Source organism: Chelonia mydas, chromosome 9, assembly GCF_015237465.2.
Source record: "Chelonia mydas isolate rCheMyd1 chromosome 9, rCheMyd1.pri.v2, whole genome shotgun sequence".
NCBI lineage: Eukaryota > Metazoa > Chordata > Testudines > Cheloniidae > Chelonia > Chelonia mydas.
In genome coordinates this window covers 4797764-4814693 of record NC_057855.1, presented here as the reverse complement: position 1 = coordinate 4814693, position 16930 = coordinate 4797764, and the positions used below count along the sequence as shown (strand labels likewise).

The 16930-nt window shown below is 47.2% G+C and overlaps 1 protein-coding gene across 4 annotated transcripts in view; it reads left to right on the top strand.

The window, feature by feature from the left end:
• Positions 1-16930, top strand: part of LOC102934171 (LIM domain containing preferred translocation partner in lipoma) — a 517248-nt gene that overhangs the window by 19199 nt on the left and 481119 nt on the right. For all 4 annotated transcript variants that reach the window (XM_043522983.1, XM_043522984.1, XM_043522976.1 and 1 more), the window contains exon 2: positions 12865-13035. The gene's annotated coding sequence lies outside the window, so the exon portion shown is untranslated. The remainder of the gene's footprint in view (positions 1-12864; positions 13036-16930) is intronic.

Sequence of the window (16930 nt, the reverse complement as noted above, 5' to 3'; positions counted from 1 at the left end):
CCCACAACTGTCAAACTAAGACCTGTATTTAAAGAAAAAGTCTGAACTGTGCTATTGATAAATAGGTTCTTAAATTAGAAAGAGTTAAAATATCTGATTTATTTCCCCGCCCTTACCCACACTGCTGGTCTATTTTTTGCACTTTGTGAAGCTTAGAACAGTTAAGAAAAGCAGGATTGTGTCCAGTGTTGCCGACTCTTATGATTTTTATCATCAGTCTTGTATGTTCTTAAAGCCCCAGCTCCTGGAGTCATGTGAATATGGGAATCTCCGCTTTCATTGAAACCATAGTGTAAGTTTCAACCCCCTTCCCCCCCAGATGGATGGGACCCCAGTGCACCCCAAAGCTAAGAAGCCAAGAGACAAAGAAAACCCCATTTTATTTTTTAAAAATCTCATGGTTTTGCAGAGCTTGACTCCTGATTTTTGGACAGCTGGAGTTAGCAATACTGTATCCCCAAGGCGACTGTATTCTATGTCCATCTCCTCTTCACCACACAGCTTCTGCTTAGAACCTTCCTTTTCCTGTGACAGGTTTAAAGAAACAGGACACGTCCTAGCAGACTGAAACTCCAGGAGTCAGTTTCCCTCACCTCCTGGTTTTCATGCACTAGGCCGGTGCTCTTGTGTTTGCACATCCAGTGCTGGAGGGAAATGTTTAATTTAAGTTTTTATTAAATTACATAAAATCATGGAAATATTTCTGCTAGGTTTTACGGCAAAGCATAAAATCTGGCCCTGTAGCAACCAAACCGGGTACCTTCAAGCCGAGGCAAATGGGAGCTAGATGCTGTTCAGTGACTGCTATAGAAATTAGGGGCAGAACAGAACTCAGAGAAGCCCTTGGTCTTCAACAGTATATTTTCATCTAAGGATGGCAAAGCTTATGAAGGTGGGTTAAGTCCTATAATCCACATTTTAGAGCGGGGCAGGGGGAGGACTGAGACAGAGGTTTGACAGCTTCTCCAAGGCAACTCAGCAAGTCAGTCACAGAGCAGAGAATAGATCCCATGGTTCTTGACTCCTGTTTCTGTTATGCTGCAAGATCTTCAGGATGGGGGCTGTGGGGGCGGTAGGGTTGCCAACTGTCATTAGCTCCCTGCTCCGCCCCTTCCCCAAGGCCCTGCCCATGCCCCGCCCCTTCTCCTAGGTCTCACCCCCCACTCACTCCAGCCCCCCCCCCCAGTCGCTCACTCACTTTCACCAGGCTGGGGCAGAGGGAGGGGGTGCGGGTTCTGGGCTGGGGGGTGGGCTGAGGGGTTTGGAGTGTGGAGGGGCCTCTGGGCTGAGCCTGGGGCAGGAGGTTGGGCTGCAGGAGGGGGTGTGGGCTCTGGGGCAGGTGGTTGGGGTGCACGAGGAGGTGCGGGCTCTGGGAGGGGGTTCGGGGTGCAGGCTCCGGCTGGGCGGCGCTTCCCTCGGTCAGCTCCCAGAAGTAGCAGCATGTCTGGCACTGGCTCCTAGGCTCAAGGGCAGCCAGGCGGCTCTGTGCACCGCCCCTGCAGCTCCTATTGGCCACATTTCCCTGTTCCTGGCCAATAGGAACTGTGGAGTCGGTGCTCGGGGAGGGGCAGTGTGCAGAGCCCCCCTGCACCTAGGGGTCGCAGGGACATGCTGGCCACTTCCAGGAGCGGTGCAGTGCCATGGCAGGTAAGAAGCCTGCCTTAGCCCTGCTGTTAGGGTTGGAGCCCTCCCGGCTAGCTTGCCGTTTGGATAAGTGCCCCGACTTTCTGCAGTTTCACCTCGCTTCAGTATCTTCACTTCCTCTTAGAGCTGGTTGGAAAAGCTTTGATGGAGCCCTTATCCATCAAAATCAAACCACTTCATGAAATCATGTGGATTTTGCAGATATTGGTTTGGAGACAAGCCAGAAGAAAATAGTTCCAACAGTGTCGAAATGTCCCATTTCAATAAGTGTTTTTCTTTTCTTTTTTTTTTTTTGAATGAACCATCACTTTGAAATGATTTTGTCTGCAGTTATTGTATGATCTGTAGCATATTCTAAATATGTGGTAATGCCCATTTGAAAACAGGCAATTAAAACAATGTTTGTTTTTGTCAAAGCAAAACATTTTCAATCTATCTGAGATCAAAGTGGGCGGGGGGTTCCTTTGCAGAGAATGCCTAACTTTCTGAGATCTTGAAATCCTTTGCAAAATGGAATTGATCCTCCACATAGCTCCGCTTCCTGTCGTACAGCGAGTGTGCAGGAATTCTTCCCTTCAGAGTGCAAAGTCCTTTGGGACGCAGCAGCTGTACTTATGTAAATATAAGCTACTGTGATGACCTGGCTCGTGTATATATTTATCACTGGCCTCTACTGGATGAAATGAGAACCGCACATCTGTTTTTAGGCCATATACTGCTCACTCCAAATGGAGATTCTCCTTTAGCGTAAGCCTGTGCTTTTGGAGTAAAAATACCCGAGTTCTGTCCTTGTTGTGCCCATGTAGTTCCCTGTAACTATGGCGTGGATGTAAGATAACTTCTAGGTAAAAACGGTCTTGTGCTGTGAGCTTATCACGCTGCTCCAGACTTGAACCATTGGTGCTCCAAGGACAGCCGCGCCTTGCAGTTGGGAAATGTCTGCAGGGAGGAAGGCATTTCTGAAATAAGTGGGACCCAGAGATGCACTAGAAAAAGACACGTCAGTTTGAATCTATCTTCAGGGGTGCAGTGCAGTCTGTCAGTGGGAATCTAACTTTGCAGCGGTTCTGGTTGGGAGCTGCCTAAAGGTGCCCTGTGCAATCTGGAGTTCAGGTGCGCCATGTCTGACAATGCCTAATCATGTCCCCCAAGAACAAGGAAGAGATGGGGATAAACTAATGCCAGAAATGGCTGTATCAGTCGGCAGACCTACATCAGGCCCTTCCATTAAAATCGCAGAGAGCAAGACTGGGAGTCCGTAGCTTCACTTGATAAAGAGATCTCAACAGAATAAAAGCATTACTCTCCCTCTCTCGCCTGTAAAAGAGCACAGAGGGGAGGGAGTTAGTCACTCCTGGGAGGGAGAAAGGAGTTTTAAAAGGCAAAAATCACCTTTGTGTCTCTAAGATGTTGCCCACGTGCTCCCTTTTAAAATGTGTTAATGCACTGCATTTATATAGCCTGTTGCTCAAGGATCTCAGCGTCCTTTACAAACCCGAGTGACTTGAGCTTTGAAACACCGAGGGAGGTCAGTGTTCGTTGCTCCCATTAGCTTCCCCCTGCCCAGGTGACCAAGAGGTTATGTGTAGAGAGAGAGGCCCAGGCCAAGGAAAGAAAGGGGCACCTTGTTGTTGTTAAGGCACTAAGCTGGGACTCGAGACCTGCGTTCTGTTTCTGGCTCTGCCACTGACTTCCCATGTGACCTTGGACAAATCACTTAATGTCACCAGTGTTGCCAACTCTTCATATTTTGGCAGTCACAGGATTGGCTGGAGTTTGAGCCCATCTGGGGATGGCATGAGAAGCTCCAGCCCTCTAGCAAATTTCAGCCTTGCCTCAGGGAGAAACACCATTTGATTGGCTGCCTGCCTCACTTGCCTGCCTCCCAGGGAAGAGCAGCCATTCTGAGCCACTGGAGGAAGACTTCTCTCCTCTCCCCATAGCAACCTAGCGCCATTTTTACAGGAGACAGGGTTGGGGAACAGGATGGATCCTTTGCCATTCCCCCTAGTATCACCAGATTTCACCAAATGCAATTAGCAGCAGATTTAAAGCAAACAAAAGTAAGTATTTTTTCACACAATTCACAGTCAACCTGTGGAACTCCTTGCCAGAGGATGTTGTGAAGGCCAAGACTATCAGAGGGTTCAAAAAAGAACTAGATAAGTTCGTGGAGGTCAGGTCCATCAATGGCTGTTAGCCAGGATGGGCAAGGATAGTGTCCCTTGCCTCTGTTTGCCAGAAGCTGGGAATGGGTGACAGGGGGCAGATCACTTGATGATTACCTGTTCTGTTCATTCGCTCTGGGGCACCTGGCATTGGCCACTGTCAGAAGACAGGACACTGAGCTAGATGGACCTTTGGTCTGGCCCAGTGTGGCGTTCTTATGTTCCTATATTATCGGGATTGTCTCGATATTAGGGGCTTTGTCTTAAATATGCAACTATATCTCACACCCACCCTACCAAAAAAAAGCTTCCTGATTTTTCACAGGTATCTGGTCACCCTCACCCTGCATCTGGTCTGGGAAGGGGCAGAGGGGGGTTGGAGAGACCCTGAAGCTGCCCCCAGACTGGAAGTGGGGAAGGGGACCCCACCGTAGCCTCCCAAGCCTGGGAGGGGGAGTGAAGAGCCCCAGGAAGCCCAGGGCTGGGTCTGGGGTCTGAACTGATTGTAGGGTTGGAGGGGCAGGGGGGCGAGCTCTTCCAAGGACTGGGGGGACAGCACTGACTTGGGCAGAGGATGGGCAAACATCGGGTGAGAGCTCCTATAGTGGGAGCCAAAATCCCCCACCCAATATATTTGGGAGAGTGGGCAGTGTCAACTGTCAGACGTGCGCACACACCAGGCATGGGTGGGGGAAGTTTGAACATCAAGAGAGACCAAAAGCATCATATATATTTTTTAAACCATCAGGATTATGAGGGCCTATCTCATGAACGTTGGTGATTCTGGCTCCTCATTTTTGATCTCTCGAGGTTGGCAGTAGTGTTTCCCCCTCTGTAAATGGGGATAGCCCTTCCTCTCTCCGGCCACTTGGTTTGCCTGTTTTGCTCTCCGTGGAAGGGGCTGTCTCTTACTCTGTGTTTGTGGTGATGGGGCCACTCTCGGCTGAGGCCTGTAGGTGCTACCGATATGCATAATACAACTCTTGGGTTGGGATCTACACTTTGGGACTTGGGCCCGTCTCTGGTGCGCTGAAGTGAGTCAGTGACAGAGCCAGGAATAGAACCCAGGAGTTCTTTGCCTCCCAATCTGCTGCTCCAGTGATGCTCTGTCTGTTTTCCTCCTGCTTATATGCTAACTTCGGCTGCTATCGGAGCACCGATGCCAGGAAAAGGACAAAAATAAACCCTGGGCTGAATGTAATAGTTCAGGTCAGAGGGCTTCTCTGCTGGTTTTTGACTGATTCTGTTCATGAAATGAATCTCTCTGAACCTCGCCTTGCTCTGTGCAGGGTGCAGCTGCCTCGGCTGTGGTTTTCTTTTGTTGAGTCTCTTTCTTTTGTCGCCTTTCTCTCTGTGGAGGAGCGAGCGAGAGGAGATAAAATGCCCCAGATGCAAGGTTATTCTCCAGCCAGAAAGGCATCCTGCGGAGGAAGGAAATAAAGGCGTGCAGTCGTTAAGTGTGTTCAAGCTACATCGCAAGTGCCACTGAGCAGAAGTCTTAGAGCCATTAAGAACATCTCAAGTTTCTCGATGAGAGAGCAGCCAATGCTCAGCTGCAAGATTTTATTCTTTCAGTGAAAAAACCTCTGTCTGCTTTGAAACTAGGTAACTCATGCTGCGGCTTAAAATCTACTCAGTAGGGCTACGTGGTGCCACTGATTTGCCACTGGTGATCTAATCACAAACCGGACTCTGGGCAGAGTGAAAATGCCTGTGAGCAGTGCCGATTGGTCCCTAGTAGATTTTTCTGCACTGGAAAAATCACTCTGCAGTGGGGCATAACTGGCCGCTTCTGCTCGCGAGAAGCCCAGGACTAGATTAGCAGAGGGTTTGGAGCTCAGGGTTGTGTTGTGTTGGCAGAATTGTATATGAATCCAAGTGTTGCAAGCGGTACTTCAGATTAGGAGCAGAGAATATAGCGGAATTTGTTTTATTCTGGGAGGGTCTAAAGACCCCAATGGAGATCAGAATCCCAATGTAGCAGGCACTGTACAGCTGCACAGTAAGAGTCCCTGCCCTGAAGGGCTTACAGTATAAATAAATGAGGCATGGATAAGATTTAGATCTGCCACCAGACCTGGGTTCTATTCCCAGCTTTGGACAACGTTCCATGATGCAACTTCTCCATTAACTCACTTGTAAGGTTGGGGGATGCTACTTGACTGCCTTCTCAGCAAGGGGGAGGGGGCCTTGCTCAATTTCTGGGCACTGCAGAGCTTTCGTGTTAACAGCTATCTGGGGTGATGAGACCAGTGCTCCTGGCTTCCAGCTCAGTGCACTTTCTCTTAGTCTCCCTTGGGGTGATCTGGCAGGCTCCATGCTAGCTGAAGTTCAGTGGTTTGGGAAACAGAGCTGGGTGGATGCATGATTTCTCTTGCGCTACATCCTGATTGAAAACTGATAAGGATGTTACCTCAAGGGGAAAAAGCCAATGCTTCAGAAAGGAAAACTTTAGAAATGGTAAAGGGGAGATAAAAGGAAAAGCCCCTTTTCTCAGAAGGTGCAGACTCACTCCCTTCTGCACCTGTCACCCGTGGATTTAGGTTACAATAAGGGTATCCCTCTGTCAAGGTTCCTTCCCCACTCTGAACTCTAGGGTACTGATGTGGGGACCTGCATGAAAACCTCCTAAGCTTACTTTTACCAGCTTAGGTTAAAACTTCCCCAAGGTACCTTTTGCCCTTGGACTTTCGCTGCCACCACCAAACGTCTAACCGGTATTATTATTATTAGGAAAGAGTCCGTCTGGAAACATCTTTCCCACCCCAAAATCCTCCCAAATGTTACCCCCCCCCCCTTTCTGGGGAAGGTTTGATAAAAAATCCTCACCAATTTGCATAGGTGACCACAGACCCAAACCCTTGGATCTTAAGAACAATGAAAAAGCATTCAGTTTCTTAAAAGAAGAATTTTAATAGAAGAAAAAGTAAAAAGAATCACCTCTGTAAAATCAGGATGGTAAATACCTTACAGGGTAATTAGATTCAAAACATAGAGAATCCCTCTAGGCAAAACCTTAAGTTACAAAAAGACACAAAAACAGGAATATCCATTCCATTCAGCACAGCTTATTCTCTCAGCCATTTAAAGAAATCAGAATCTAAAGCATATCTAGCTAGATTACTTACTAAGTTCTAAGACTCCATTGCTGTTCTGTCCCCGGCAAAAGCATCACACAGACAGAGAGGCTTTTTCTCCCTCCCCCCAGCTTTTGAAAGTATCTTGTCTCCTCATTGGTCATTTTGGTCAGGTGCCAGCGAGGTAATCCTAGCTTCTTAACCCTTTACAGGCGAAAGGGTTTTTCCTCTGGCCAGGAGGGATTTTAAAGGTGTTTACCCTTCCCTTTATATTTATGAGACACCCCCCAAATCACAGATAGGGTGAAACACTGACTGGGATTTCTTCCTGGAGCTCTAGGAGAAAACAGAGTTAATAAGACACATGCACCTCTAAATATACTACCAAGTATATAAAGACTAACAATATTTTCCACATCTCAAGGACGATTTTAACCAGTTGATTCTGGGAAACTTTCACGGGAGAGTGCATCAGCCCCTTTGTTAGAAGCTCCTGAGATGTGTTGGATGTCGAAATCAAAATCTTGGAGAGCTAAACTCCACCGAATAAGTTTTTTGTTATTTCCCGTGGCGGTATGAAGTCACTGTAGCGCAGCATGGTCGGTTTGCAGGTGGAAAAGCCTTCCCCAAACATATGGGCATAGCTTTTCCAGAGCGTAGACAATGGCGTAACATTCTTTTTCACTGACTGACCAGTTGCTTTCCCTCTCAGACAGCTTCTTGCTGAGAAACACTACAGGGTGGAATTCTTGATCCAGTCCTTCCTGGATTAAAACTGCTCCCACACCACGCTTGGACGCATCTGTGGTTACTAGGAACGGTTTGTCAAAGTCTGGAGCCCTTAGCACAGGGTCAGACATGAGTGTCTCTTTAAGCTGGTTAAAGGCCTTCTGACACTCCTTTGGTCCACTGAACGGCATTTGGCTGTTTCTTTTTGGTTAGGTCTGTCAGTGGGCTGGCGATTTGGCTGTATTGCGGTACAAATCGCCTGTAATAACCGGCCAAGCCGAAGAAGGATTGAACCTGTTTCTTTGACTTTGGGACAGGCCGCTTTTGGATAGCATCCACTTTGGCCTGTAGGGGGTTGATAGTTCCTTGACCCACCTGGTGTCCAAGGTAAGTCACTCTGTTTAGGCCTATTTGACACTTCTTAGCCTTAACAGTTAGTCCTGCCTCCCTTATACACTCAAAGACTTTTTGTGGATGTTCCAGGTGTTCTGCCCAGGAATCTGAAAATATGGCCACATCGTCAAGGTAGGTGACTGCATATTCTCCTAATCCCGCTAGGAGACCTTCTACAAGTCTTTGGAAGGTGGCGGGTGCATTCCGCAGCCCGAAAGGGAGCACATTAAATTCATACAGCCCGACATGTGTGGTGAAGGCTGACCTTTCCTTGGCGGATTCATCTAGCGGTACCTGCCAGTACCCCTTGGTTAAGTCCAAGGTAGAGATGAACTGGGCCCCTCCCAGTTTCTCTAATAGTTCATCTGTACGTGGCATTGGATAGTTGTCTGGGCGAGTTACGTTTTTGCGTGGACTACCATAAGCTAAATGCTGTATCTCCCCATCTGGTTTGGGAACTCGAACCACTGGAGATGCCCATGCACTGCCAGGGGGGCAGATTACACCCATCTGTAACATATCCTGGATCTCCCGTTCTATAGCCGTTTTAGCTTGAGGAGACATCCGGTAAGGTTGGACTTTAATTGGGTGAGCATTACCTGTGTCAATGGAGTGGAATGCCCGTTCAGTCAGTCCTGGGGTGGCTGAGAACGCCGGTGCGTAGCTAGTGCACAGCTCCTGGATATGCTGTCACTGCATATGCCCAAGGATCATGGAGAGGTTCACCTCTTCCACGCCACCATCACTTTTCCCTTCGTAGTAGACACCTTCAGGCCTCTCAGTGTCATCTCCTCCCTGGGCTGTAAACTGACAAACCTTTAATTCTCTGGAATAAAAGGGCTTTAGAGAATTAATATGGTACACCTTAGGCTTTCGGTTGGAGGTGGGGAATGCTATGAGATAATTAACAGCTCCCAGGCGCTCCTGGACCGTGAATGGCCCTTCCCACAATGCTTCCATTTTATGGGCCTGGAGCACCTTTAAGACTATGACCTGGTCTCCTACTTTGAAGGAACGCTCTCTGGCAAGTTTATCATTCCAGGCTTTTTGCTCTTTTTGAGCATCCTGTGGGTTTTCTTTAGCAAGGGCTAGAGAGGTTCGGAGGGTGTTTTGTAGGTTGGTTACAAAGTCCAGAATGTTAGTTCCCGGAGAAGGTGTAAATCCCGCCCATTGCTGCTTCACCAACTGTAACGGCCCCTTAACCTCATGGCCATATACAAGTTCAAATGGTGAAAACCCTAAACTAAGATGTGGTACAGCTCTGTAGGCAAAGAGCAACTGCTGCAACACTAGGTCCCAATCATTGGAGTGCTCATTTATGAATTTACGTATTATGGCCCCCAAAGTTCCATTAAACTTCTCCACCATGCCATTTGTTTGGTGGTAAGGAGTGGCAACCAAGTGATTTACCCCATGAGCTTCCCAAAGGCTTTCCATAGTTCTTGCCAGAAAATTAGTCCCTGCATCTGTGAGGATGTCGGAGGGCCAACCTACCCTGGCAAAAATGTCTGCTAGTGCCTGGCACACACTTTTAGCTCTGCTGTTGCTTAGAGCTACTGCTTCCGGCTTCCGGGTGGCAAAAGTCATGAAAGTCAGTATGTACTGCTTTTCTCTGGATGTCTTTTTCGGAAAAGGGCTCAGATATCCACAGCTACTCGCTGAAATGGAACTTCAATGATGGGGAGTGGCTGGAGAGGGGCTTTGACCTGGTGTTGGGGTTTTCCCACTTTTTGGCATACTTCACAAGACCGGACATAGGTAGAAACACCCTTGCCCATTCCCTCCCAGTGGAATGACCTCCCCAACCGGTCTTTGGTCCTGTTCACCCCAGCATGGCCACTAGGGTGATCATGGGCTAAGCTCAAGAGCTTGACCCGGTATTTAGTTGGAACTACCAACTGTCTCTGAGGATGCCAGTCTTCCTGGTGTCCACCAGAAAGAGTTTCCTTGTATAAAAGTCCTCTTTCTGCAACAAACCGGGATCGATTAGAAGAGCTGAGAGGAGGTGGGTTGCTCCGTGCCGCCGTCCAAGCTCTCTGGAGGCTTTCATCTGCTTCCTGTTCAGTCTGGAACTGTTCCCTTGATGCTGGAGACATCAGTTTCTCCTTGGATGGTGGACCTATGCTTGGTCCCTCTGGAAGCGATGTAGGGGATGGGGCTGTTTCCATTGACTGTGAACCGCTCCCCTCTGGTGCACTATGTTGGGGTTCAGGCTCCGGCTGAGCCTCTTGTGTAGGGTTATCGGCTGCTGCCGGTTCAGGTTCGGTGGGGCCCTCTGGGGTTGCAAGTACTGGATTCAGTGCTGGCAATGGGTCTGTCGGTAGTTATTCCACCGGTTCCGGTTCTGGCTCTGGCTCTGTCTGGGTCTCTTGTACTGGATCCACTACTGCTGTTGCAGACATTGTCCTGGTGTCCGGGTCCATTACCTCTGACCGGGTCCTGGTAGAAGTTTCCAGAACAGAGCTAGGGGTGACAGCTTGTTTAGCCTGGCTGCGGGTGACCATTCCCACCCTCTTGGCTCACTTCACATGATTGGCCAAGTCTTCCCCCAACAGCATGGGGAGGGGATAATCATCATAGACTGCAAAAGTCCACGTTCCTGACCAGCCCTTGTACTGGACAGGCAACTTGGCTGTAGGCAAATTGAAAGAGTTTGACTTGAAGGGTTGAATCATCACTTGGATCTCTGGGATGATTAAATTGGGGTCCACTAAAGAAGCATGGATAACAGACACTTGTGCTCCAGTGTCCCTCCACGCGGTGACCTTCTTCCCGCCCACACTCACAGTTTCCCTCCGTTCCGAGGGTATCTGGGAGGTATCTGGGCCTGAGGACCTCTGGTGTGATTCCGGTGCAATGAACTGTAATCTGTTGGGGTTCTTGGGGCAGTTGGCCTTTACGTGCCCTGGCTCGTTACATTTAAAACATTGTCCAGCTGACGGGTCACTGGGGCGAGGTGGGTTGCTGGAGAGCGGTGTGGCGGGACGATAAGGTGGCTGGAGAGTTTCTTGGGGGGTAGGTGGGGCCTTGGGCTGCCCCCGATAGTAGGGTGTGGTCTGAGGTTGTCCCTTCTGGTATCTGCTCCAACTGCGACCAGTTTTTTTCTTTCCTGCCACCTCCACCCATTTGTCTCCAATCTCCCCCGCCTCGATTACAGTTTTGGGCTTCCCGTCTAGGATGTGTCTTTCTATTTCCTCAGGAATAATACCCTCTAAGAACTGTTCCATTTGCATTAGGAAGGGCAAATCTTCTGGAGATTTAACACTTGCTCCTGATATCCAGGCATCACAATGTGATAGGCATGTCGGGTAAATGACACATCTGGTTTCCACCTTAGGGCTCTGAACCGCCAACGGGAATGCTCGGGTGTTAGCCCCATTCTGACTCTTGCCTTGGTTTTAAACAGTTAATACTGGTTCATGTGTTCCTTAGGCATTTCAGCTGCCACTTCAGCTGAGGGTCCACTGAGCTGCGGCCTCAGCTCTACCATGTATTGGTCTGTAGAGATGCTGTACCCAAGACAGGCCCTTTCGAAGTTTTCTAAGAAGGCCTCGGTGTCATCGCCTGCTGAGCCTTTGCCTTCTCCATCTCCAGTGCATGCTTCCTCTCTTTTTTTCCTTCTCCTCCTCCACATGCTTCCTCTCTTTTTCCTTCTCCATTTCTTTGGCCCTTGCCTCCATTCCCATCTGCATGAGTTCTGTCTTTCATGTTCCTTTTGTTTTTCCTCAGCCTCAAATCTGGCTAATTCCAGCTTCTGTTGAACCATGGAGTCTGTCATCCTAACCTCTCTGTTTTTAACTAACTTTACACCTGAGAGTTAGAAATAAAACAAAACAAAAAAAACTTGGCTTGTAAAATTTTGCTGTGCTGTAGTATGATACCTATATTCTCTGATAGTGATTGTCAGCCTACAGAAAAATCCTAAACCCCCCCCCAAAAAACAAACAAACAACAAAAAAACCAAAACCAAAAAAACCCTTAACACCTTGTCTCCAGGCAAATAGGCAGAAAACCCCTCTAGTTGCTCTTAGGTAAAAAACAACTTCAGGTCTGTGAAGACTTGTGAATTTCCCTGCAGGGAAATTCAACTACCCTGCCTTTAGGTAGAGAAAACTCCAGCTCACAAAAGACAGTTCCCTTTTGTGTCTGCTCTGGCCCCAAAGCAGAGAGGAAAAGAAACTCTAACTGCTTTCAGTTGGAAACCTGCTTTCCAGCAGCCCAAAGGAAAAAAAAAAATTCCCTTTTAAAATCTGTGCTTCTAGTTCAAAAAATCTCAATGTTTTCAAGTTAATCTCACCGCTCTGCCACCATGTCAAGGTTCCTTCCCCACTCTGAACTCTAGGTTTGGTAACGAACCGAAGGTTTGGTAATGTTTGGGAGGATTTTTGGGGGGGAAAGACGTTTCCAAACGGACTCTTTCCTAATAATATAATACCAGTGAGACGTTTGGTGGTGTCAGCGAAAGTCCAAGGGCAAAAGGTAAAATAGTTTGTACCTTGGGGAAGTTTTAACCTAAGCTGGTAAAAGTAAGCTTAGGAGGTTTTCATGCAGGTCCCCACATCTGTACCCTAGAGTTCAGAGTGGGGAAGTAACCTTGACACCCTCCCTCCTTGTGTAATGTAAATAAAATAAAGACGACAAGGTGATATGGTGCAAACAAAGGTAAGTGTATTCAGAGTAAAGGTACAGAAAACTGGGAGAAATCGTGGGAAAGAAGAAACACAAACCTAACCAGTATAATGAAAAGGTGACTGGCTTTAGGAGCTTGAAGCTCAGACCCACAAAACCTCCCTTGGTGGTCAGAAAAATAATAAATAAAACCCCAATACAGAAACCTCTCCCACTATATTCAGGCGCGGTGGATGCTACTCACAGATGCGAGGCCCAGGACCTTCAACTCTCTGGCTGATTGGGAGCCTTTGAGTAGGACCACTGGGGAGTCCTGGCAACTGGTGGACTTTGTCGCAGGCGGGGAGACCCTCTGGGATGATGGACACCAGGAAAGCTGCAGGATTCCTGCACAGGTAAAATGGTTTTGCTGTGGCAGGGATGATGATGATGACAGGCCTCTCCTTCCTCTGTCTCTCTTCGGCATAGACAACGTTCTTCTCGCTAGCTCTGGAACGTTGGGAAGACCCGGCCATGCACGCGCTGCCGCTGGAATGGACAGCCCTGCGCGGATGCTGAGCAAGATCTTATCTAATCTTTAAGGCGGGAAAAGTTCTGATTGAATAGAGTATTGGGGGTTGGTTTTGGTGGGGAAAAACTGGTTCTGTCCGGTTTGAGCCAGGGGACTCCAGTGTCTAAGTTGTAAACAAATTCGCTTACAAAGATGGAGTTCCAGGGTCACAGATGATATACTCCATATTGGATTTCATTAGAGCCAGTGATTTACATAACCTTTATCTTATATGCATTATTAAAACAACTAATTAAACACATTTAAACAATATCAACACAACACTGTGTGTGGGAGGGATAGCTCAGTGGTTTAAGCATTGTGCTAAACCCAGGGTTGTGAGTTCAATCCTTGAGGGGGCCATTTAGGGATCTGGGGCAAAAATTGGGGATTGGTCCTGCTTTGAGCAGGGGGTTGGACTAGATGACCTCCTGAGGTCCCTTCCAACCCTGATATTCTAGGATTCTATGATTTTTTTTCTAACAAAGAGATCTCCTGCTTCTTATTGATCCCATCCAGTCCCCCCATACTGGGCCAAACAGTCTGAAGGGGGAGCCGGATGTGACTCTCGTTGGAGTCTAATGCTGTTCCTGGGTCCACATGAAGGTATTTACCAGGAGAGCTGAGTGAATCACGGGATTGTTTTGGGGGTCACTGGCCATTCCAGAAAAATGAAGGGGAAAAAAAGTTGTTTCAGGCCAAACCAACATTATCTGAAACTTTCAATGAATTGAAAAGTCGGGGGGGAGGGGAAGGTTCATGTCAACAATCAAAATGTTTTGTTTCCATTTAAACCGTTTTGGGTTGTTTTTAATAACGCAAAAGGAAATTTTGAAAACTGAAAGTCATTTCAAGCCAAAAATCTAACACGTTCTGTTTTTAAAAAATGTCCAAATGAAACGTTTCCATTCTGCAATTTTTAAGAGTTTTTTGATTTTTGTTTTTTTGGACTGAAACAGTTGAGTGACACTAACACAAATTTACCCTGTTGTGAAGAAGAGCGCTGTGTAAGCTTGAAAGCTTGTTTCTCTCACCAACAGAAGCTAGTCCAATGGCAGATATTACCTCACCCGCTTCGTCTCAAAAATTCACATGTCAGTGTTGCCAAATCCTCATTGTCTTGCACAATTTTTTTGGGGTGTGTGTGTGTGTGAAAATGTCACCCAGCTCTAGTTATTGGAGGGTGATACAAAAGGAGTTCCCAGAAAGTCAGCACCACTGGCCCCAGGGAGGGAGGGAAATGAAGGTTTATCTGGTGAACTAAATGCAAGCGGTTCCATTCTCCGGCCTAGTACGATCCCAGAGACTCAGAGAACTACGCAACCTGCAGGGAGGGAGAGTGCCTCCTTAAAAGGTCTCAGACATGAAGTCCTATGACCTGTGTTGTGCAGGAGGTCAAACTAGATGATCACAAAAGTCCCTCCTGGCCTTAGAATCTATTAATTAGTCAATGGCAATCGCCTGATAAGGCAAGAAATCCTCATCTGGGCAGGTGGAATGTTGAGGCCTCAGGATTAATGTCTACAGAGAGATTGATCGGACTTTGGGTGAGCTGGATGATGCTGTGGAATCAGGGTTTCCTTAACGTGATTGAGTAACCTGCATTACTCCTGAGATCATCTCAAATAAAATCTTTACACACACACTTATGTATTTTAATAGCATATAATCTCCATTATTTTTGTAAATATTTCAGGGAGTTTTGCTTGGACTGCCTTTTTATATCCTGCTGCCTATACATCCAGGCTCCCTTAGTTACCCTGAGTCCAGTTGTACAGGCTTAAAAGGAGAGAGAGATTGCAACCGTGTTTAGGGACACGCATCTACAATATTCACAAAATATTTTTAAGTATCAGTGTTGTGTGACTTTGCTAGGGTAGAACAAAATCTGAATCATATTGGAAAAGGGGATTTGTAGTGCGCCTCTCATGATCTACAGAATTATCCTGGCTTAAATAGGTGACCTTTATTAATGCAAACTACAAATTGGAGACAGATTTGCACACAGCTCAAGATCCAGCTTTGTCTCTCACGTTTACCAGGAACCACACGTCTCTATGGCACCCAGACACATAGTGGCTAAATTATATGCAGATAAATACAACTACATTCTCCAATGAGTTCAAGTTTCTGTTGCTAGCTATACTAGTCCATGAGACGCTGGACCTTAAACTTGGTACAGGTCCAGGATTGAATATTGCCTATCCTGCACCTCAGACCAGTGGTCTTTGTGGTGAAACCTCACATTTGCAAAGAAATATTTTTGTGGTTTGTGGTGTTTTTTTGTTTTGTTTTTTTTAAAGCTGCTTAAGGGCCTGGAATTTTGGAACCAGCCCAGGCAAATACAGATTAGTGGGCAGAGTTTAGGTGAAATGATCTATCATGCATTATAAATGCAGTTTATCGCACAAATGTCACCTCCACTGAAATGGTGTGTGTTGATATAATAATAATAAACACTTAGCACTTATCTGAGGATCTCAGACAAATATATAAAGAAATTTTGTTGTCACCATTTTGTAGTTAGTGACACTGAGTCAGAGAGATGAAGTAACATTCTGAGATTTAAAAAAGCCATTATGTGACCGTGAGGTATCCTGACTCCCATTCCAGTGCCCTGTCCGCCAGACCACACGGCCTTTTCACTCTGTGTAGGATTCTGTATCCGTATGTATGTGAGCATATACATTCTTAAAGCACTGGTGAATCAGACCAGGCACTGCCATCTGTGTCAAAACGTCCCAGTACATTGTCATATTAAGGAACTAAACCAGAAGAAGGGGGCCCTGCAGATGGCTGCATCAAGAGGGAAATTATATAGGAACAATGTTCTGTCTGTGTTCCCTAGGGTAAATCTGCCTTTCTTCAAAAGATGAGTTGGTCCCTGCATTGACTTGGCTTTTTCAGGCTGCGCACAAGGGTGGATGGCATCTTCTCACTGCTTTGGATTCTTTGCATTGAGTACGATGGTAACTTCTATGGCAAGTAAAGTCCACGTGGTCTAGACCAGTATTTCTCAAATGCGACCACCATGGCCGCATGCAACTATCAGGGCCTTTCCTTGCGGCCACAGCCATCTGGGCTGTGATGGGGGTGGGGATACAAAGCAGTGGCCCCTCTCCCGCGGCCATCAGCAGCGGTTGGGCCCTGCCCCCCTCCAGAGAGAAAAAACTCTGGAGGTGCAGGCAGCTGGTGAATTCCCCACTTTCCCAGGGGTAGGGGAGGCAGGCTTTGGCCACGGGGCTTTGGGCTCCATCCAAGTGGTGGCAGGCTCTGGTTGCAAGCTCTGGCCCCAGGCTGGTGACCCCTACCATCGTCCCTGGGCCCCACTGTCTCCCTACCTACCTCCCCATTCAGGGCTTAAATTTGTCGCAGGGCTTGCCAGGGTTGAGTAAGTCTGCTGTGAAAAGTGATTAACAAACGTTCAAATATCACTGTTCACAGCAGAAGACTTACCAGCTAGCAAGTCTTAGAAGAAAAAAAAAGCACAACCAAAAAAGCAAAAGAAACAACAACAAAAAGATAAGAACATGCAAAGTGCCTTATTTGTGTTTCTAGTCTGTTTAGGTCCAGTAAAGAATAGAGACAACTGTACGTTATTTTTATTACTGAGTCTGAAAAAAAAAAACCTACGTAAATAAATTACAATGATTTGGACATGTCTGTGTGCATATTTATTTGTTTTTCCTAAAGTTAATTGGGTATTTTAGGAAAAATTGTCAGCACGGCCACCAGCAAGA